Source organism: Hypanus sabinus, chromosome 10 (genome assembly GCF_030144855.1).
Source record: "Hypanus sabinus isolate sHypSab1 chromosome 10, sHypSab1.hap1, whole genome shotgun sequence".
Taxonomy (NCBI): domain Eukaryota; kingdom Metazoa; phylum Chordata; class Chondrichthyes; order Myliobatiformes; family Dasyatidae; genus Hypanus; species Hypanus sabinus.
In genome coordinates, this window is record NC_082715.1 from 139,754,575 (window position 1) to 139,780,079 (window position 25,505).

Here is a 25,505-nt window from a genome sequence, read left to right on the forward strand (position 1 = left end):
AGTTATTACCCTTCAACCATCAGGTCCCACACCACCAGGTTCAAGAACAGTTATTACCCTACAACCATCAGGACCCACATCATCAGGTTCAGGAACAGTTATTACCCTACAGCCATCAGGTCCCACACAACCATGTTCAGGAACAGTAATTATCCTCAACCATCAGGTCCCATACCACCAGGTTCAGGTACAATTATTACCCTAAAACCATCAGGTCCCACATCACCAGGTTCAGGAACAGTTATTACCTGAACCATCAGGTCCCACGCCACTAGGTTCAGGAACAGTTATTACCACTCAAGCATCAGGTCCCACATCACCAGGTTCTGGAACAGTTATTACCCTACAACCATCAGGTCCCCCGCAACCATGTTTAGGAACAGTTATTACGCTCAACCATCAGGTCCCACACCACCAGTTTCAGTAACAGTTATTACCCTACAACCATCAGGTCCCACACTACCATGTTCAGGAACAGTTATTACCCCTGAACGATCAGGTCCCACAGCACCAGGTTCAGGAACAGTTATTACCCCTCAACCATCAGTTCTCACAAAACCAGGTTCAGGAACAGTTATTTCTCTACATCCATCAGGTCCCACACCACCAGGTTCAAGAACAGTTATTACCCTACAGCCATCAGGACCCACATCATCAGGTTCAGGAACAGTTACTACCCTACAACCATCAGGTCCCATACCACCAGGTTCAGGAACAATTATTACCCTAAAACCATCAGGTCCCACATCACCAGGTTCAGGAACAGTTATTACCTGAACCATCAGGTCCCCCGCAACCATGTTTAGGAACAGTTATTACGCTCAACCATCAGGTCCCACACCACCAGGTTCAGGAACAGTTATTATCCTACAACCATCAGGTCCCACACCACCAGCTTCAAGAACAGTTATTACCCTACAACCATCAGGTCCCACACCAGGTTCAGGAACAGTTATTATCCTCAACCATCAGGTCCCATACCACCAGGTTCAGGAACAATTATTACCCTAAAACCATCAAGTCCCACATCACCAGGTTCAGGAACAGTTATTACCCTCAACCATCAGGTCCCACACGACCAACTTCAGGAACAGCTATTACCCTACAACCATCAGGTCCCACACCACCAGGTCAGGAACAGTTTTTACTCTGAAACCATCAGGTCCACACCACCAGCTTCAGGAACAGTTATTACCCTACAACCATCAGGTCCCACACTACCAGGTTCAGGAACAATTATTACCCCTCAACCGTCAAGACTCACACCACCTGGTTCAGGAAAAGTTATTACCCCTCAACCATCAGGTCTCACAAAACCAGGTTCAGGAACAGTTATTACCCTACAACCATCAGGTCCCACACTACCATGTTCTGGAACAGTTATTACCCCTGAACCATCAGATCCCACACCACCAGGTTCAGGAACAGTTTTTACCCCTCAACCATCAGGTCCCCCGCAAACAGGTTCAGGAACAGTTATTTCCCTAAAACCATCAGGTCCTACACCACCGGGTTCAGGGACTGTTATTACCCACAACCATCAAGTCCCACACCACCAGGTTCAGGAACAGTTATTACCCTACAACCATCAGGTCTCACACCACCAGGTTCAAGAACATTTATTACCCTACATCCATCAGGTCCCACATCACCAGGTTTAGGAACAGTTATTACCTCAACCATTAGGTGCCACGCCACCAGGTTCAGGAACAGTTATTACTCTACAACCATCAGGTCCCACACCACCAGGTTCAGGAACAGTTATTTCCCTAAAACCATCAGGTCCCACATCACCACGTTCTGGAACAATTATTACCCTAAAACCATCAGGTCCCACATCACCAGGTTCAGGAACAGTTATTACCTGAACCATCAGGTCCCACGCCACCAGGTTCAGGAACTGTTATTACCACTCAAGCATCAGGTCCCACATCACCATGTTCAGGAACAGTATTTACCCCTCAACCATCACGTCCCCCGCAAACAGGTTCAGGAACAGTTATTTCCCTACAACCATCAGGTCCCCCGCAACCAGGTTTAGGAACAGTTATTACCTGATCCATTAGGTCCCACGCCACCAGGTTCAGGAACAGTTATTACTCTACAACCATCAGGTCCCACACCATCAGGTTCAGGAACAGTTATTACCCTTCAACCATCAGGTCCCACACCACCAGGTTCAAGAACAGTTATTACCCTACAACCATCAGGACCCACATCATCATGTTCAGGAACAGTTATTACCCTACAGCCATCAGGTCCCACACAACCATGTTCAGGAACAGTAATTATCCTCAACCATCAGGTCCCATACCACCAGGTTCAGGTACAATTATTACCCTAAAACCATCAGGTCCCACATCACCAGGTTCAGGAACAGTTATTACCTGAACCATCAGGTCCCACGCCACTAGGTTCAGGAACAGTTATTACCACTCAAGCATCAGGTCCCACATCACCAGGTTCTGGAACAGTTATTACCCTACAACCATCAGGTCCCCCGCAACCATGTTTAGGAACAGTTATTACGCTCAACCATCAGGTCCCACACCACCAGGTTTAGGAACAGTTATTACCTCAACCATCAGTTCCCACGCCACCAGGTTCAGGAATAGTTATTACTCTACAACCATCAGGTCCCACACCACCAGGTTCAGGAACAGTTATTACCCTACAACCATCAGGTCCCACACCACCAGATTCAAGAACAGTTATTACCGTACAACCATCAGAACCCACATCATCAGTTTCAGGAATAGTTATTACCCTACAACCATCAGGTCCCACACCACCAGGTTAAGGAACAGCAATTATCCTCAACCATCAGGTCCCATACCACCAGGTTCAGGAATAATTATTACCCTAAAACCATCAGGTCCCACATCACCAGGTTCAGGAACAGTTATTACCCTCAACCATCAGGTCTCACAAAACCAGGTTCAGGAACAGTTATTACCCTACAACCATCAGTTCCCAGACTACCATGTTCAGGAACAGTTATTACCCCTGAACCATCAGGTCCCACACCACCAGTTTCAGGAACAGATTTTCCCCTTAAACCATCAAGCCCAAACCATCAGGTTCAGGAACAGTTATTACCCTACAACCTTCAGCTCCCACACCACCAGGTTCAGGAACAGTTATTATCCTCAACCGTCAAGTCCCACACCACCAGGTTCAGGAACAGTTTTTACCCCTCAACCATCAGGTCCCACACCACCAGGTTCAGGAACAGTATTTACCCTACAACCATCAGTTCTCACACCACCAGGTTCAGGAACAGTTATTATCCTCAACCGTCAGGTCCCACACCACCAGGTTCAGGAACAGTTTTTACCCCTCAACCATCAGGTCCCACATCACCAGGTTTAGGAATAGTTATTACCTCAACCATTAGGTGCCACGCCACCAGGTTCAGGAACACTTATTACTCTACAACCATCAGGTCCCACACCACCATGTTCAGGAACAGTTATTACCCTACAACCATCAGGTCCCACACCACCAGGTTCAAGAACAGTTATTACCCTACAACCATCAGGACCCACACCACCAGGTTCAGGAACAGTAATTATCCTCAACCATCAGGTCCCATACCACCAGGTTCAGGAACAATTATTACCCTAAAACCATCAGGTCCCACATCACCAGGTTCAGGAACAGTTATTACCTGAACCATCAGGTCCCACGCCACCAGGTTCAGGAACAGTTATTATCCTACAATCATCAGGTCCCACACCACCAGGTTTAGGAACAGTTATTACCTCAACCATCAGGTGCCACGCCACCAGGTTCAGGAACCGTTATTACTCTACAACCATCAGGTCACACACCACCAGGTTCAGGAACAGTTATTACCCTACAACCATCAGGTCCCACACTATCATGTTCAGGAACAGTTATTACCCCTGAACGATCAGGTCCCACACCACCAGGTTCAGGAACAGTTATTACCCCTCAACCATCAGTTCTCACAAAACCAGGTTCAGGAACAGTTATTACCCTACAACCGTCAGGTCCCACACTACCATGTTCAGGAACAGTTATTACCCCTAAACCATCAGGTCCCACACCACCAGGTTCAGGAACAGTTTTTACCCTTAAACCATCAGGTCCCACACCACCAGGTTCAGGAACAGTTATTACCCTGAAACCATCAGGTCCCAAACCACCAGGTTCAGGAACAGTATTTACCCCTCAACCATTAGGTCCCCCGCAAACAGGTTCAGGAACAGTTATTTCCCTAAAACCATCAGGTCCCACACCACCTGGTTCAGGAACTGTTATTACCCTCAACCATCAGGTCCCACACCACCAGTTTCAGTAACAGTTATTACCCTACAACCATCAGGTCCCACATCACCAGGTTTAGGAACAGTTATTACCTCAACCATTAGCTCCCACGCCACCAGGTTCAGGAACAGTTATTACTCTACAACCATCAGGTCCCACACCACCAGGTTCAGGAACAGTTATTACCCTACAACCATCAGGACCCACATCATCAGGTTCAGGAACAGTTATTACCCTACAACCATCAGGTCCCACACCACCAGGTTCAGGAACAGTAATTATCCTCAACCATCAGGTCCCATACCACCAGGTTCAGGAACAATTATTACCCTAAAACCATCAGGTCCCACATCACCAGGTTCAGGAACAGTTATTACCTGAACCGTCAGGTCCCACGCCACCAGGTTCAGGAACAGTTATTACCCCTCAAGCATCAGGTCCCACATCACCAGGTTCTGGAACAGTTATTACCCTACAACCATCAGGTCCCCCGCAACCATGTTTAGGAACAGTTATTACGCTCAACCATCAGGTCCCACACCACCAGCTTCAGGAACAGTTATTATCCTACAATCATCAGGTCCCACACCACCAGGTTTAGGAACAGTTATTACCTCAACCATCAGGTCCCACGCCACCAGGTTCAGGAACAGTTATTACTCTACAACCATCAGGTCACACACCACCAGGTTCAGGAACAGTTATTACCCTACAACCATCAGGTCCCACACTACCATGTTCAGGAACAGTTATTACCCTACAACCGTCAGGTCCCACACTACCATGTTCAGGAACAGTTATTACCCCTAAACCATCAGGTCCCACACCACCAGGTTCAGGAACAGTTTTTACCCTTAAACCATCAGGTCCCACACCACCAGGTTCAGGAACGGTATTTACCCCTCAACCATTAGGTCCCCCGCAAACAGGTTCAGGAACAGTTATTTCCCTAAAACCATCAGGTCCCACACCACCTGGTTCAGGAACTGTTATTACCCTCAACCATCAGGTTCCACACCACCAGTTTCAGTAACAGTTATTACCCTACAACCATCAGGTCCCACATCACCAGGTTTAGGAACAGTTATTACCTCAACCATTAGCTCCCACGCCACCAGGTTCAGGAACAGTTATTACTCTACAGCCATCAGGACCCACATCATCAGGTTCAGGAACAGTTACTACCCTACAACCATCAGGTCCCACACCACCAGGTTCAGGAACAGTTATTACCCTACAACCGTCAGGTCCCACACTACCATGTTCAGGAACAGTTATTACCCCTAAACCATCAGGTCCCACACCACCAGGTTCAGGAACAGTTTTTACCCTTAAACCATCAGGTCCCACACCACCAGGTTCAGGAACAGTTATTACCCCTCAACCATCAGTTCTCACAGAACCAGGTTCAGGAACAGTTATTACCCTACAACCGTCAGGTCCCACACTACCATGTTCAGGAACAGTTATTACCCCTAAACCATCAGGTCCCACACCACCAGGTTCAGGAACAGTTTTTACCCTTAAACCATCAGGTCCCACACCACCAGGTTCAGGAACAGTTATTACCCTGAAACCATCAGGTTCCAAACCACCAGGTTCAGGAACAGTATTTACCCCTCAACCATTAGGTCCCCCGCAAACAGGTTCAGGTACAGTTATTTCCCTAAAACCATCAGGTCCCACACCACCGGGATCAGGAACTGTTATTACCCTAAACCATCAGGTCCCACACCACCAGGTTCAGTAACAGTTATTACCCTACGGCCATCAGGTCCCACACCACCAGGTTCAGTAACAGTTATTACCCTACATCCATCAGGTCCCACATCACCAGGTTTAGGAACAGTTATTACCTCAACCATTAGGTGCCACGCCACCAGGTTCAGGAACAGTTATTACCCCTCAAGCATCAGGTCCCACATCACCAGGTTCTGGAACCGTTATTACCCTACAACCATCAGGTCCCCCGCAACCATGTTTAGGAACAGTTATTACGCTCAACCATCAGGTCCCACACCACCAGCTTCAGGAACAGTTATTATCCTACAATCATCAGGTCCCACACCACCAGGTTTAGGAACAGTTATTACCTCAACCATCAGGTCCCACGCCACCAGGTTCAGGAACAGTTATTACTCTACAACCATCAGGTCACACACCACCAGGTTCAGGAACAGTTATTACCCTACAACCATCAGGTCCCACACTACCATGTTCAGGAACAGTTATTACCCCTGAACGATCAGGTCCCACACCACCAGGTTCAGGAACAGTTATTACCCCTCAACCATCAGTTCTCACAAAACCAGGTTCAGGAACAGTTATTACCCTACAACCGTCAGGTCCCACACTACCATGTTCAGGAACAGTTATTACCCCTAAACCATCAGGTCCCACACCACCAGGTTCAGGAACAGTTTTTACCCTTAAACCATCAGGTCCCACACCACCAGGTTCAGGAACAGTTATTACCCTGAAACCATCAGGTCCCAAACCACCAGGTTCAGGAACAGTATTTACCCCTCAACCATTAGGTCCCCCGCAAACAGGTTCAGGAACAGTTATTTCCCTAAAACCATCAGGTCCCACACCACCTGGTTCAGGAACTGTTATTACCCTCAACCATCAGGTCCCACACCACCAGTTTCAGTAACAGTTATTACCCTACAACCATCAGGTCCCACACTACCATGTTCAGGAACAGTTATTACCCCTGAACGATCAGGTCCCACAGCACCAGGTTCAGGAACAGTTATTACCCCTCAACCATCAGTTCTCACAAAACCAGGTTCAGGAACAGTTATTTCTCTACATCCATCAGGTCCCACACCACCAGGTTCAAGAACAGTTATTACCCTACAGCCATCAGGACCCACATCATCAGGTTCAGGAACAGTTACTACCCTACAACCATCAGGTCCCATACCACCAGGTTCAGGAACAATTATTACCCTAAAACCATCAGGTCCCACATCACCAGGTTCAGGAACAGTTATTACCTGAACCATCAGGTCCCCCGCAACCATGTTTAGGAACAGTTATTACGCTCAACCATCAGGTCCCACACCACCAGGTTCAGGAACAGTTATTATCCTACAACCATCAGGTCCCACACCACCAGCTTCAAGAACAGTTATTACCCTACAACCATCAGGTCCCACACCAGGTTCAGGAACAGTTATTATCCTCAACCATCAGGTCCCATACCACCAGGTTCAGGAACAATTATTACCCTAAAACCATCAAGTCCCACATCACCAGGTTCAGGAACAGTTATTACCCTCAACCATCAGGTCCCACACGACCAACTTCAGGAACAGCTATTACCCTACAACCATCAGGTCCCACACCACCAGGTCAGGAACAGTTTTTACTCTGAAACCATCAGGTCCACACCACCAGCTTCAGGAACAGTTATTACCCTACAACCATCAGGTCCCACACTACCAGGTTCAGGAACAATTATTACCCCTCAACCGTCAAGTCCCACACCACCTGGTTCAGGAACAGTTATTACCCCTCAACCATCAGGTCTCACAAAACCAGGTTCAGGAACAGTTATTACCCTACAACCATCAGGTCCCACACTACCATGTTCTGGAACAGTTATTACCCCTGAACCATCAGATCCCACACCACCAGGTTCAGGAACAGTTTTTACCCTTAAACCATCAAGCCCAAACCATCAGGTTCAGGAACAGTTATTACCCTACAACCTTCAGCTCCCACACCAACAGGTTCAGGAACAGTTATTACCCTCAACCATCAGGTCCCACACCACCAGGTTCAGGAACAGTATTTACCCCTCAACCATCAGGTCCCCCGCAAACAGGTTCAGGAACAGTTATTTCCCTAAAACCATCAGGTCCTACACCACCGGGTTCAGGGACTGTTATTACCCACAACCATCAAGTCCCACACCACCAGGTTCAGGAACAGTTATTACCCTACAACCATCAGGTCTCACACCACCAGGTTCAAGAACATTTATTACCCTACATCCATCAGGTCCCACATCACCAGGTTTAGGAACAGTTATTACCTCAACCATTAGGTGCCACGCCACCAGGTTCAGGAACAGTTATTACTCTACAACCATCAGGTCCCACACCACCAGGTTCAGGAACAGTTATTTCCCTAAAACCATCAGGTCCCACATCACCACGTTCTGGAACAATTATTACCCTAAAACCATCAGGTCCCACATCACCAGGTTCAGGAACAGTTATTACCTGAACCATCAGGTCCCACGCCACCAGGTTCAGGAACTGTTATTACCACTCAAGCATCAGGTCCCACATCACCATGTTCAGGAACAGTATTTACCCCTCAACCATCACGTCCCCCGCAAACAGGTTCAGGAACAGTTATTTCCCTACAACCATCAGGTCCCCCGCAACCAGGTTTAGGAACAGTTATTACCTGATCCATTAGGTCCCACGCCACCAGGTTCAGGAACAGTTATTACTCTACAACCATCAGGTCCCACACCATCAGGTTCAGGAACAGTTATTACCCTTCAACCATCAGGTCCCACACCACCAGGTTCAAGAACAGTTATTACCCTACAACCATCAGGACCCACATCATCAGGTTCAGGAACAGTTATTACCCTACAGCCATCAGGTCCCACACAACCATGTTCAGGAACAGTAATTATCCTCAACCATCAGGTCCCATACCACCAGGTTCAGGTACAATTATTACCCTAAAACCATCAGGTCCCACATCACCAGGTTCAGGAACAGTTATTACCTGAACCATCAGGTCCCACGCCACTAGGTTCAGGAACAGTTATTACCACTCAAGCATCAGGTCCCACATCACCAGGTTCTGGAACAGTTATTACCCTACAACCATCAGGTCCCCCGCAACCATGTTTAGGAACAGTTATTACGCTCAACCATCAGGTCCCACACCACCAGGTTTAGGAACAGTTATTACCTCAACCATCAGTTCCCACGCCACCAGGTTCAGGAATAGTTATTACTCCACAACCATCAGGTCCCACACCACCAGGTTCAGGAACAGTTATTACCCTACAACCATCAGGTCCCACACCACCAGATTCAAGAACAGTTATTACCGTACAACCATCAGAACCCACATCATCAGGTTCAGGAACAGTTACTACCCTACAACCATCAGGTCCCATACCACCAGGTTCAGGAACAATTATTACCCTAAAACCATCAGGTCCCACATCACCAGGTTCAGGAACAGTTATTACCTGAACCATCAGGTCCCCCGCAACCATGTTTAGGAACAGTTATTACGCTCAACCATCAGGTCCCACACCACCAGGTTCAGGAACAGTTATTATCCTACAACCATCAGGTCCCACACCACCAGCTTCAAGAACAGTTATTACCCTACAACCATCAGGTCCCACACCAGGTTCAGGAACAGTTATTATCCTCAACCATCAGGTCCCATACCACCAGGTTCAGGAACAATTATTACCCTAAAACCATCAAGTCCCACATCACCAGGTTCAGGAACAGTTATTACCCTCAACCATGAGGTCCCACACGACCAACTTCAGGAACAGCTATTACCCTACAACCATCAGGTCCCACACCACCAGGTCAGGAACAGTTTTTACTCTGAAACCATCAGGTCCACACCACCAGCTTCAGGAACAGTTATTACCCTACAACCATCAGGTCCCACACTACCAGGTTCAGGAACAATTATTACCCCTCAACCGTCAAGACTCACACCACCTGGTTCAGGAAAAGTTATTACCCCTCAACCATCAGGTCTCACAAAACCAGGTTCAGGAACAGTTATTACCCTACAACCATCAGGTCCCACACTACCATGTTCTGGAACAGTTATTACCCCTGAACCATCAGATCCCACACCACCAGGTTCAGGAACAGTTTTTACCCTTAAACCATCAAGCCCAAACCATCAGGTTCAGGAACATTTATTACCCTACAACCTTCAGCTCCCACACCAACAGGTTCAGGAACAGTTATTACCCTCAACCATCAGGTCCCACACCACCAGGTTCAGGAACAGTATTTACCCCTCAACCATCAGGTCCCCCGCAAACAGGTTCAGGAACAGTTATTTCCCTAAAACCATCAGGTCCTACACCACCGGGTTCAGGGACTGTTATTACCCACAACCATCAAGTCCCACACCACCAGGTTCAGGAACAGTTATTACCCTACAACCATCAGGTCTCACACCACCAGGTTCAAGAACATTTATTACCCTACATCCATCAGGTCCCACATCACCAGGTTTAGGAACAGTTATTACCTCAACCATTAGGTGCCACGCCACCAGGTTCAGGAACAGTTATTACTCTACAACCATCAGGTCCCACACCACCAGGTTCAGGAACAGTTATTTCCCTAAAACCATCAGGTCGCACATCACCACGTTCTGGAACAATTATTACCCTAAAACCATCAGGTCCCACATCACCAGGTTCAGGAACAGTTATTACCTGAACCATCAGGTCCCACGCCACCAGGTTCAGGAACTGTTATTACCACTCAAGCATCAGGTCCCACATCACCATGTTCAGGAACAGTATTTACCCCTCAACCATCACGTCCCCCGCAAACAGGTTCAGGAACAGTTATTTCCCTACAACCATCAGGTCCCCCGCAACCAGGTTTAGGAACAGTTATTACCCTAAAACCATCAGGTCCCACATCACCAGGTTCAGGAACAGTTATTACCTGAACCATCAGGTCCCACGCCACTAGGTTCAGGAACAGTTATTACCACTCAAGCATCAGGTCCCACATCACCAGGTTCTGGAACAGTTATTACCCTACAACCATCAGGTCCCCCGCAACCATGTTTAGGAACAGTTATTACGCTCAACCATCAGGTCCCACACCACCAGGTTTAGGAACAGTTATTACCTCAACCATCAGTTCCCACGCCACCAGGTTCAGGAATAGTTATTACTCTACAACCATCAGGTCCCACACCACCAGGTTCAGGAACAGTTATTACCCTACAACCATCAGGTCCCACACCACCAGATTCAAGAACAGTTATTACCGTACAACCATCAGAACCCACATCATCAGTTTCAGGAATACTTATTACCCTACAACCATCAGGTCCCACACCACCAGGTTAAGGAACAGCAATTATCCTCAACCATCAGGTCCCATACCACCAGGTTCAGGAATAATTATTACCCTAAAACCATCAGGTCCCACATCACCAGGTTCAGGAACAGTTATTACCCTCAACCATCAGGTCTCACAAAACCAGGTTCAGGAACAGTTATTACCCTACAACCATCAGTTCCCAGACTACCATGTTCAGGAACAGTTATTACCCCTGAACCATCAGGTCCCACACCACCAGTTTCAGGAACAGATTTTCCCCTTAAACCATCAAGCCCAAACCATCAGGTTCAGGAACAGTTATTACCCTACAACCTTCAGCTCCCACACCACCAGGTTCAGGAACAGTTATTATCCTCAACCGTCAAGTCCCACACCACCAGGTTCAGGAACAATTTTTACCCCTCAACCATCAGGTCCCACACCACCAGGTTCAGGAACAGTATTTACCCTACAACCATCAGTTCTCACACCACCAGGTTCAGGAACAGTTATTATCCTCAACCGTCAGGTCCCACACCACCAGGTTCAGGAACAGTTTTTACCCCTCAACCATCAGGTCCCACATCACCAGGTTTAGGAATAGTTATTACCTCAACCATTAGGTGCCACGCCACCAGGTTCAGGAACACTTATTACTCTACAACCATCAGGTCCCACACCACCATGTTCAGGAACAGTTATTACCCTACAACCATCAGGTCCCACACCACCAGGTTCAAGAACAGTTATTACCCTACAACCATCAGGACCCACACCACAAGGTTCAGGAACAGTAATTATCCTCAACCATCAGGTCCCATACCACCAGGTTCAGGAACAATTATTACCCTAAAACCATCAGGTCCCACATCACCAGGTTCAGGAACAGTTATTACCTGAACCATCAGGTCCCACGCCACCAGGTTCAGGAACAGTTATTATCCTACAATCATCAGGTCCCACACCACCAGGTTTAGGAACAGTTATTACCTCAACCATCAGGTGCCACGCCACCAGGTTCAGGAACCGTTATTACTCTACAACCATCAGGTCACACACCACCAGGTTCAGGAACAGTTATTACCCTACAACCATCAGGTCCCACACTATCATGTTCAGGAACAGTTATTACCCCTGAACGATCAGGTCCCACACCACCAGGTTCAGGAACAGTTATTACCCCTCAACCATCAGTTCTCACAAAACCAGGTTCAGGAACAGTTATTACCCTACAACCGTCAGGTCCCACACTACCATGTTCAGGAACAGTTATTACCCCTAAACCATCAGGTCCCACACCACCAGGTTCAGGAACAGTTTTTACCCTTAAACCATCAGGTCCCACACCACCAGGTTCAGGAACAGTTATTACCCTGAAACCATCAGGTCCCAAACCACCAGGTTCAGGAACAGTATTTACCCCTCAACCATTAGGTCCCCCGCAAACAGGTTCAGGAACAGTTATTTCCCTAAAACCATCAGGTCCCACACCACCTGGTTCAGGAACTGTTATTACCCTCAACCATCAGGTCCCACACCACCAGTTTCAGTAACAGTTATTACCCTACAACCATCAGGTCCCACATCACCAGGTTTAGGAACAGTTATTACCTCAACCATTAGCTCCCACGCCACCAGGTTCAGGAACAGTTATTACTCTACAACCATCAGGTCCCACACCACCAGGTTCAGGAACAGTTATTACCCTACAACCATCAGGACCCACATCATCAGGTTCAGGAACAGTTATTACCCTACAACCATCAGGTCCCACACCACCAGGTTCAGGAACAGTAATTATCCTCAACCATCAGGTCCCATACCACCAGGTTCAGGAACAATTATTACCCTAAAACCATCAGGTCCCACATCACCAGGTTCAGGAACAGTTATTACCTGAACCGTCAGGTCCCACGCCACCAGGTTCAGGAACAGTTATTACCCCTCAAGCATCAGGTCCCACATCACCAGGTTCTGGAACAGTTATTACCCTACAACCATCAGGTCCCCCGCAACCATGTTTAGGAACAGTTATTACGCTCAACCATCAGGTCCCACACCACCATGTTCAGGAACAGTATTTACCCCTCAACCATCACGTCCCCCGCAAACAGGTTCAGGAACAGTTATTTCCCTACAACCATCAGGTCCCCCGCAACCAGGTTTAGGAACAGTTATTACCCTAAAACCATCAGGTCCCACATCACCAGGTTCAGGAACAGTTATTACCTGAACCATCAGGTCCCACGCCACTAGGTTCAGGAACAGTTATTACCACTCAAGCATCAGGTCCCACATCACCAGGTTCTGGAACAGTTATTACCCTACAACCATCAGGTCCCCCGCAACCATGTTTAGGAACAGTTATTACGCTCAACCATCAGGTCCCACACCACCAGGTTTAGGAACAGTTATTACCTCAACCATCAGTTCCCACGCCACCAGGTTCAGGAATAGTTATTACTCTACAACCATCAGGTCCCACACCACCAGGTTCAGGAACAGTTATTACCCTACAACCATCAGGTCCCACACCACCAGATTCAAGAACAGTTATTACCGTACAACCATCAGAACCCACATCATCAGTTTCAGGAATAGTTATTACCCTACAACCATCAGGTCCCACACCACCAGGTTAAGGAACAGCAATTATCCTCAACCATCAGGTCCCATACCACCAGGTTCAGGAATAATTATTACCCTAAAACCATCAGGTCCCACATCACCAGGTTCAGGAACAGTTATTACCCTCAACCATCAGGTCTCACAAAACCAGGTTCAGGAACAGTTATTACCCTACAACCATCAGTTCCCAGACTACCATGTTCAGGAACAGTTATTACCCCTGAACCATCAGGTCCCACACCACCAGTTTCAGGAACAGATTTTCCCCTTAAACCATCAAGCCCAAACCATCAGGTTCAGGAACAGTTATTACCCTACAACCTTCAGCTCCCACACCACCAGGTTCAGGAACAGTTATTATCCTCAACCGTCAAGTCCCACACCACCAGGTTCAGGAACAGTTTTTACCCCTCAACCATCAGGTCCCACACCACCAGGTTCAGGAACAGTATTTACCCTACAACCATCAGTTCTCACACCACCAGGTTCAGGAACAGTTATTATCCTCAACCGTCAGGTCCCACACCACCAGGTTCAGGAACAGTTTTTACCCCTCAACCATCAGGTCCCACATCACCAGGTTTAGGAATAGTTATTACCTCAACCATTAGGTGCCACGCCACCAGGTTCAGGAACACTTATTACTCTACAACCATCAGGTCCCACACCACCATGTTCAGGAACAGTTATTACCCTACAACCATCAGGTCCCACACCACCAGGTTCAAGAACAGTTATTACCCTACAACCATCAGGACCCACACCACCAGGTTCAGGAACAGTAATTATCCTCAACCATCAGGTCCCATACCACCTGGTTCAGGAACAATTATTACCCTAAAACCATCAGGTCCCACATCACCAGGTTCAGGAACAGTTATTACCTGAACCATCAGGTCCCACGCCACCAGGTTCAGGAACAGTTATTATCCTACAATCATCAGGTCCCACACCACCAGGTTTAGGAACAGTTATTACCTCAACCATCAGGTGCCACGCCACCAGGTTCAGGAACCGTTATTACTCTACAACCATCAGGTCACACACCACCAGGTTCAGGAACAGTTATTACCCTACAACCATCAGGTCCCACACTATCATGTTCAGGAACAGTTATTACCCCTGAACGATCAGGTCCCACACCACCAGGTTCAGGAACAGTTATTACCCCTCAACCATCAGTTCTCACAAAACCAGGTTCAGGAACAGTTATTACCCTACAACCGTCAGGTCCCACACTACCATGTTCAGGAACAGTTATTACCCCTAAACCATCAGGTCCCACACCACCAGGTTCAGGAACAGTTTTTACCCTTAAACCATCAGGTCCCACACCACCAGGTTCAGGAACAGTTATTACCCTGAAACCATCAGGTCCCAAACCACCAGGTTCAGGAACAGTATTTACCCCTCAACCATTAGGTCCCCCGCAAACAGGTTCAGGAACAGTTATTTCCCTAAAACCATCAGGTCCCACACCACCTGGTTCAGGAACTGTTATTACCCTCAACCATCAGGTCCCACACCACCAGTTTCAGTAACAGTTATTACCCTACAACCATCAGGTCCCACATCACCAGGTTTAGGAACAGTTATTACCTCAACCATTAGCTCCCACGCCACCAGGTTCAGGAACAGTTATTACTCTACAACCATCAGGTCCCACACCACCAGGTTCAGGAACAGTTATTACCCTACAACCATCAGGACCCACATCATCAGGTTCAGGAACAGTTATTACCCTACAACCATCAGGTCCCACACCACCAGGTTCAGGAACAGTAATTATCCTCAACCATCAGGTCCCATACCACCAGGTTCAGGAACAATTATTACCCTAAAACCATCAGGTCCCACATCACCAGGTTCAGGAACAGTTATTACCTGAACCGTCAGGTCCCACGCCACCAGGTTCAGGAACAGTTATTACCCCTCAAGCATCAGGTCCCACATCACCAGGTTCTGGAACAGTTATTACCCTACAACCATCAGGTCCCCCGCAACCATGTTTAGGAACAGTTATTACGCTCAACCATCAGGTCCCACACCACCAGCTTCAGGAACAGTTATTATCCTACAATCATCAGGTCCCACACCACCAGGTTTAGGAACAGTTATTACCTCAACCATCAGGTCCCACGCCACCAGGTTCAGGAACAGTTATTACTCTACAACCATCAGGTCACACACCACCAGGTTCAGGAACAGTTATTACCCTACAACCATCAGGTCCCACACTACCATGTTCAGGAACAGTTATTACCCTACAACCGTCAGGTCCCACACTACCATGTTCAGGAACAGTTATTACCCCTAAACCATCAGGTCCCACACCACCAGGTTCAGGAACAGTTTTTACCCTTAAACCATCAGGTCCCACACCACCAGGTTCAGGAACGGTATTTACCCCTCAACCATTAGGTCCCCCGCAAACAGGTTCAGGAACAGTTATTTCCCTAAAACCATCAGGTCCCACACCACCTGGTTCAGGAACTGTTATTACCCTCAACCATCAGGTTCCACACCACCAGTTTCAGTAACAGTTATTACCCTACAACCATCAGGTCCCACATCACCAGGTTTAGGAACAGTTATTACCTCAACCATTAGCTCCCACGCCACCAGGTTCAGGAACAGTTATTACTCTACAGCCATCAGGACCCACATCATCAGGTTCAGGAACAGTTACTACCCTACAACCATCAGGTCCCACACCACCAGGTTCAGGAACAGTTATTACCCTACAACCGTCAGGTCCCACACTACCATGTTCAGGAACAGTTATTACCCCTAAACCATCAGGTCCCACACCACCAGGTTCAGGAACAGTTTTTACCCTTAAACCATCAGGTCCCACACCACCAGGTTCAGGAACAGTTATTACCCCTCAACCATCAGTTCTCACAGAACCAGGTTCAGGAACAGTTATTACCCTACAACCGTCAGGTCCCACACTACCATGTTCAGGAACAGTTATTACCCCTAAACCATCAGGTCCCACACCACCAGGTTCAGGAACAGTTTTTACCCTTAAACCATCAGGTCCCACACCACCAGGTTCAGGAACAGTTATTACCCTGAAACCATCAGGTCCCAAACCACCAGGTTCAGGAACAGTATTTACCCCTCAACCATTAGGTCCCCCGCAAACAGGTTCAGGTACAGTTATTTCCCTAAAACCATCAGGTCCCACACCACCTGGTTCAGGAACTGTTATTACCCTCAACCATCAGGTCCCACACCACCAGTTTCAGTAACAGTTATTACCCTACAACCATCAGGTCCCACATCACCAGGTTTAGGAACAGTTATTACCTCAACCATTAGCTCCCACGCCACCAGGTTCAGGAACAGTTATTACTCTACAACCATCAGGTCCCACACCACCAGGTTCAGGAACAGTTATTTCTCTACATCCATCAGGTCCCACACCAGCAGGTTCAAGAACAGTTATTACCCTACAGCCATCAGGACCCACATCATCAGGTTCAGGAACAGTTACTACCCTACAACCATCAGGTCCCACACCACCAGGTTCAGGAACAGTAATTATCCTCAACCATCAGGTCCCATACCACCAGGTTCAGGAACAATTATTACCCTAAAACCATCAGGTCCCACTTCACCAGGTTCCGGAACAGTTATTACCCTCAACCATCAGGTCCCACACCACCAACTTCAGGAACAGTTATTACCCTACAACCATCAGGTCCCACACTACCATGTTCAGGAACAGTTTTTACCCTTAAACCATCAGGTCCCACACCACCAGGTCAGGAACAGTTATTGCCCTGAAACTATCAGGTCCACACCACCAGCTTCAGGAACAGTTATTACCCTACAACCATCAGGTCCCACACTACCAGGTTCAGGAACAATTATTACCCCTCAACCGTCAAGACTCACACCACCAGGTTCAGGAACAGTTATTACCCTCAACCATCAGGTCTCACAAAACCAGGTTCAGGAACAGTTATTACCCTACAACCATCAGGTCCCACACTACCATGTTCAGGAACAGTTATTACCCCTGAACCATCAGGTCCCACACCACCAGGTTCAGGAACAGTTTTTGCCCTTTAACCATCAAGCCCAACCCATCAGGTTCAGGAACAGTTATTACCCTACAACCTTCAGCTCCCACACCACCAGGTTCAGGAACAGTTATTATCCTCAACCGTCAGGTCCCACACCACCAGGTTCAGGAACAGTTATTTCCCTAAAACCATCATGTCCCACACCACCGGGTTCAGTAACAGTTATTACCCTATATCCATCAGGTCCCACATCACCAGGTTTAGGAACAGTTATTACCTCAACCATTAGGTGCCACGCCACCAGGTTCAGGAACAGTTATTACTCTACAACCATCAGGTCCCACACCACCAGGTTCAAGAACAGTTATTACCCTACAATCATCAAGACCCACATCATCAGGTTCAGGAACAGTTATTACCCTACAACCATCAGGTCCCACACCACCAGGTTCAGGAACAGTAATTATCCTCAACCATCAGGTCCCATACCACCAGGTTCAGGAACAATTATTACCCTAAAACCATCAGGTCCCACATCACCAGGTTCAGGAACAGTTATTACCTGAACCATCAGGTCCCACGCCACTAGGTTCAGGAACAGTTATTACCCCTCAAGCATCAGGTCCCACATCACCAGGTTCTGGAACAGTTATTACCCTACAACCATCAGGCCCCCCGCAACCATGTTTAGGAACAGTTATTACGCTCAACCATCAGGTCCCACACCACCAGGTTCAGGAACAGTTATTATCCTACAATCATCAGGTCCCACACCATCAGTTTCAGGAACAGTTATTACCCTGCAACCACCAGCCCCCACACCACCATGTTCAGGAACAGTTATTACCCTACAACCATCATGTCCCTCACCACCGGGTTCAGGAACAGTTATTACCCCCTCATCCATCAGTTCCCCCGCAACCAGGTTCAGGAACAGTTATTACCCTAAAACCATCAGGTCCCACACCACCAGGTTCAGGAACAGTTATTACCCTACAACCGTCAGGTCCCAAACCACCAGGTTCAGGAACAGTTATTACCCTACAGCCATCAGGTCTCACACCACCAGGTTCAGGAACAGTTATTTCCCTAAAACCATCATGTCCCACACCACCGGGTTCAGTAACAGTTATTACCCTATATCCATCAGGTCCCACATCACCAGGTTTAGGAACAGTTATTACCTCAACCATTAGGTGCCACGCCACCAGGTTCAGGAACAGTTATTACTCTACAACCATCAGGTCCCACACCACCAGGTTCGAGAACAGTTATTACCCTACAATCATCAAGACCCACATCATCAGGTTCAGGAACAGTTATTACCCTACAACCATCAGGTCCCACACCACCAGGTTCAGGAACAGTAATTATCCTCAACCATCAGGTCCCATACCACCAGGTTCAGGAACAATTATTACCCTAAAACCATCAGGTCCCACATCACCAGGTTCAGGAACAGTTATTACCTGAACCATCAGGTCCCACGCCACCAGGTTCAGGAACAGTTATTACCCCTCAAGCATCAGGTCCCACATCACCAGGTTCTGGAACAGTTATTACCCTACAACCATCAGGCCCCCCGCAACCATGTTTAGGAACAGTTATTACGCTCAACCATCAGGTCCCACACCACCAGGTTCAGGAACAGTTATTATCCTACAATCATCAGGTCCCACACCATCAGTTTCAGGAACAGTTATTACCCTGCAACCACCAGCCCCCACACCACCATGTTCAGGAACAGTTATTACCCTACAACCATCATGTCCCTCACCACCGGGTTCAGGAACAGTTATTACCCCCTCATCCATCAGTTCCCCCGCAACCAGGTTCAGGAACAGTTATTACCCTAAAACCATCAGGTCCAACACCACCAGGTTCAGGAACAGTTATTACCCTACAACCGTCAGGTCCCAAACCACCAGGTTCAGGAACAGTTATTACCCTACAGCCATCAGGTCTACACCACCAGGTTCAGGAACAGTTATTACCCTCAACCGTCAGGTTCCACACCACCAGGTTCAGGAACAGTTATTATCCTACAACCATTAGGTTCCTGAACCAGTGTGGTTAATTTCCTTCACCCAAACTATAATTCCAGCACCCATGGACTCACTTTCAAGGGCTCTACAGCTCATGCTCTCAATATTATTGATAACTTTTTTATCTACTGTTGTTATTTATTTTCTTTTGTTTTTGCACTGTCATCTTGTGCACATTGGTTGTCTGTCCATCTTTGTGTGTATTTATCAATTCCCTGGTGATTCTATGTATTTGGAAACATAGATGCATTGAAAACCTACAGCACAATACAGGCCCTTCGGCCCACAAATTTGTGCCAAACGTGTTCTTACCTTAGAAATTACCAAGGTTTCCACATAGCCCTCTGTTTTACTAAGCTCCATGTACCTATATAAAAGCCTCTTAAAATAGCCTATCATATCCACCTCCACCACCGTTGCCGGCAGCCCATTCCACGCACTCACCATTCTGAGTAAAAGACTTACCCCTGACATCTCCTCTGTACCTACTCCCCAGCACTTCAAAACTGTGTGCTCTTTCAGCCCTGGGAAAAAGCCTCTGACTATCCGCACGATCAATGCCTCTCATTATCTTGTTCATCTCTATCAGGTCACCTCTCATCCTCTGTCGCTCCAAGGAGAAAAAGCCGAGTTCACTCAACCTATTCTCATAAGGCATGCTCCCCAATCCAGGCAACATCCTTGTAAATCTCCTCTGCACCCTTTCTATGGCTTCCACATCCTTCCTGTAGTGAGGTGACTAGAACTGAGCGCAGTGCTCCAAGTGGGGTCTGACCAGGGTCCTATATAGCTGCAACATTGCCTCTTGGCTACTAAATTCAATTCCACAGTTGATGAAGGCCAATACACCGTACGCCTTCTTAACCACAGAGTCAACCTACACAGCTACTTTGAGCGTCCTATGGATTCGGACCCCAAGATCCCTCTGATCCTCCACACTGCCAAGAGTCTTACCATTAAGACTATATTCTGTCATCATATTTGACCTACCAAAATGAACCACTTCACACTTATCTGGGTTGAACTCCATCGACCACTTCTCAGCCCAGTTTTGCATCCTATCAATGTCCCTCTGTAACCTCTGACAGCCCTCCACACTATCCACCACACCTCCAACCTTTGTGTCATCAGCAAACTTACTAACCCATCCCTCCACTTCCTCATCCAGGTCATTTATAAAAATCACGAAGAGTATGGGTCCAAGAACAGATACCTGAAGCACTCCACTGGTGACTGACATCTATGCAGAATATGACCCGTCTGCAACCACACTTTGCCTTCTGTGGGCAAGCCAGTTCTGGATCCACAAATCAATGTCCCCTTGGATCCCATGCCTCCTCACCTTCTCAGTAAGCCATGCATGGGGTACCTTATCAAATGCCTGGCTGAAATCCATATACACTACTTCTACTGCTCTTCCTTCATCAATGTGTTTAGTCATATCCTCAAAAAATTCAATCAGGCTTGTAAGGCACAACCTGCCCTTTACAAAGCCATACTGACTATTTCTAATCATATTATACCTCTCCAAATGTTCATAAATCCTGCCTCTCAGGATATTCTCCATCAACTTACCAACAACTGAGTTAAGACTCACTGGTCTATAATTTCTTGGGCTATCTCTACTCCCTTTCTTGAACAAAGGAACAACATCTGCAACCCTCCAACCCCACGGAACCTCTCCCGTCCCCATTGATGATGCAGAGATCATCACCATAGGCTCAGCAATCTCCTCTCTTGCCTCCCACAGTAGCCTGGGTACATTTCGTCCGATCCCGGTGACTTATCCAACTTGAAGCTTTCCAAAAGCTTCAGCGTATTCTCTTTCTTAATATCTACATGCTCAAGCTTTTCAGTCTGCTGCAAGTCACCACTACTATCACTAATATCCTTTTCCATAGTGAATACTGAAGTAAAGTATTTATTAAGTACTTCTGCTATTTCCTCCGGTTCCATACACACTTTCCACTGTAACATTTGATAGGTCCTATTCTTTCACGTCTTATCCTCTTGCTCTTCACATACTTAAAGAATGCCTTGGGGTTTTCCTTAATCCTGTCCGCCAAGGCCTTCTCATGGCCCCTTCTGGCTCTCCTACTTTCCTTCTTAAACTCCTTCCTGTTAGCCTTATAATCTTCTAGATCTCTAACATTACCTAGCTCTCTGAACCTTTTGTAAGCTTTTCTTTTCCTCTTGACTAAATTTATCACAGCCTTTGTACATCATGTTCCTACACTTTACCATAACTTCCCTGTCTCTTTGGAACGTACCTATACAGAACTCTACACAAATATCCCCTGAATATTTGCCACATTTCTTCCGTACTTTTTCTCTGAGAACATCTGTTTCCAATTTAAGCCTCCAATTTCCTGCCTGATACCCTCCAATTTCCTGCCTAATTCCCCTTACTCTAATTAAACACTTTTCTAACTTGTCTGTCCCTATCCCTATCCAATGCTATTGTAAAGGAGATAGAGTTGTGATCACTATCTCCAAAATGCTCTCCCACTGAGAGATCTGACACCTGACCAGGTTCATTTCCCGATACCAGATCAAGTACAGCCTCTTCTCTTGTAGGCTTATCTACATTTTGTGTCAAGAAACCTTCCTGAACACACCTAACAAACTCCACACCATCTAAACCTTTCGCTCTAGGGAGATGCCAATCAATATTTGGGAAATTAAAATCTCCCATCATGACTCTTATTATTACACCTTTCCAGGATCTGTTTCCCTATCTGCTCCTCAATATCCCTGTTACTACTGGGCGGCCTGTAAAAAACACCCAGTAAAGTTATTGACCCCTTCCTGTTCCTAATCTCTACCCACAGAGACTCTGTAGACAATCCCTCCATGGCGTCCTCCTTTTCTGCAGCTGTGACACTATCTCTGATCAACAGTACCACGCCCCCACCTCTTTTGCCTCCCTCCCTGTCTTTTCTGAAACATCTAAAACCCGGCACTTGAAGTAACTAATCCTGTCCCTGAGCCATCCAAGGCTCTGTAATGGCCACCGCATCATATCTCCAAGTACTGATTCACGCTCTAAGCTCATCTATTTTGTTCACAATGCTCCTTGCATTAAAGTAGACACATCTCAAGCCTTCGGTCTGAGCGCGTCCCTGCTCTATCACCTGCCTCTCCTCCCTCTGGCACTGTCTACAAGCTTTCTCTATTTGTGAGATAACCTCCTCTTTCCCAGTCTCTTCAGTTCAGTTCCCACCCCCCACCCCCGACAATTCTAGCTTAAACTCTCCCCAGTAGCCTTAGCAAACCTCCCCGCCAGGATATTGGTTCCCCTGGGATTCAAGTGCAACCCCAAAAGAGGTTCCAATGATCCAGAAATCTGAATCCTTACCTCCTGCTCCAATCCTTCTGCCACACATTTATCCTCCACCTCATCCTATTCCTATTCTCACTGTCACATGGCACAGGCAGTAACCCTGAGATTAATACCTTTGCGGTCCTGTTTCTCAACTTCCTTCCTAACTCCCTGTAGTCTTTTTTCAGGACCTCCTCCCTTTTCCTACCTATGTCATTGGTACCAATATGTACCACGACCTCTGGCTGTTCTCCCTCCCACCACAGGATATCTCGGACATGATCCGAAACATCCCAGACCCTGGCACCTGGGAGGCAAACTACCATCCGAGTTTCTTTCCTGTGTCCACAGAATCGCCTGTCTGACCCCCTAACTATAGATGGGGTAGCATTGCTGGTTAGTGAGGAGATTAATGCAATAGAAAGGAAGGACATTAGCCTGGAGGATGTGGAATCGATATGGGTAGAACTGCATAACACTAAGGGGCAGAAAATGCTGGTGGGAGTTGTGTACAGGCCACCTAACAGTAGTAGTGAGGTTGGGGATGGCATTAAACAGGAAATTAGAAATGCGTGCAAAAAAGGAACAGTTGTTATAATGAGTGACTTCAATCTACATATAGATTGAGTGAACCAAATTGGTAAGGGCGCTGAGGAAGAGGATTTCTTGGAATGTATGCGGGATGGTTTTCTGAACCAACATGTCGAGGAACCAACTAGAGAGCAGGCCATTCTAGATTGGGTATTGAGCAATGAGGAAGGGTTAGTTAGCAATCTTGTCGTGCGAGGCCCCTTGGGTAAGAGTGGCCATAATATGGTGGAATTCTTCATTAAGATGGAGAGTGACATAGTTAATTCAGAAACAAAGGTTCTGAACTTAAAGGATAACTTTGAAGGTATGAGACATGAATAAGCTAAGATAGACTGACAAAGGATACTTAAAGGGTTGACGGTGGATATGCAATGGCAAGCATTTAAAGATTGCATGGATGAACTACAACAATTGTTCGTCCCAGTTTGGCAAAAGAATAAACCAGGGAAGGTAGTGCACCCGTGGCTGACAAGGGAAATTAGGGATAGTATCAAGTCCAAAGAAGAAACATATAAATTAGCAAACAAAAGCAGCACACCTGAGGACTGGGAGAAATTCAGAGACCAGCAGAGAAGGACAAAGGGCTTAATTAGGAAAGGGAAAGAAGATTATGAGAGAAAGCTGGCAGGGAACATTAAAACTGACTGTAAAAGCTTTTATAGATACGTGAAAAGAAAAAGATTGGTCAAGACAAATGTAGGTCCTTTACAGCCAGAAACAGGTGAATTGATCATAGGGAACAAAGACATGGCAGACCAATTGAATAACTACTTTGGTTCTGTCTTCAGTTAGGAGGACATAAATAATCTTCCGGAAATAGTAAGGGACCAGGGGTCTAGTGAGATAGAGGAACTGAGGGAAATACATGTTAGTAGGGAAGTGGTGTTAGGTAAATTGAAGGGATTAAAGGCAGATAAATCCCCAGGGCCAGATGGTCTGCATCACAGAGTGCTTAAGGAAGTAGCCCAAGAAATAATGGATGCATTAGTGATAATTTTTCAAAACTCTTTAGATTCTGGATTAGTTCCTGAGGATTGGAGGGTGGCTAATGTAACACCACTTTTTAAAAAAGGAGGGAGAGAGAAACCGGGGAATTATAGACCGGTTAGTCTGACATCGGTGGTGGGGAAAATGCTGGAGTTGGTTATCAATGATGTGATAACAGCACATTTGCAAAGAGGTGAAATCATTGGACAAAGTCAGCATGGATTTGTGAAAGGAAAATCATGTCTGATGAATCTTATAGAATTTTTTGAAGATGTAACTAGTAGAGTGGATAGGGGAGAGCCAGTGGATGTGGTATATTTAGATTTTCAAAAGGCTTTTGACAAGGTCCCACACAGGAGATTAGTATGCAAACTTAAAGCACACGGTATAAGGGGTATGGTATTGATGTGGATAGAGAATTGGTTGGCAGACAGGAAGCAAAGAGTGGGAGTAAACGGGACCTTTTCAGAATGGCAGGCAGTGACTAGTGGGGTACCGCAAGGCTCAGTGC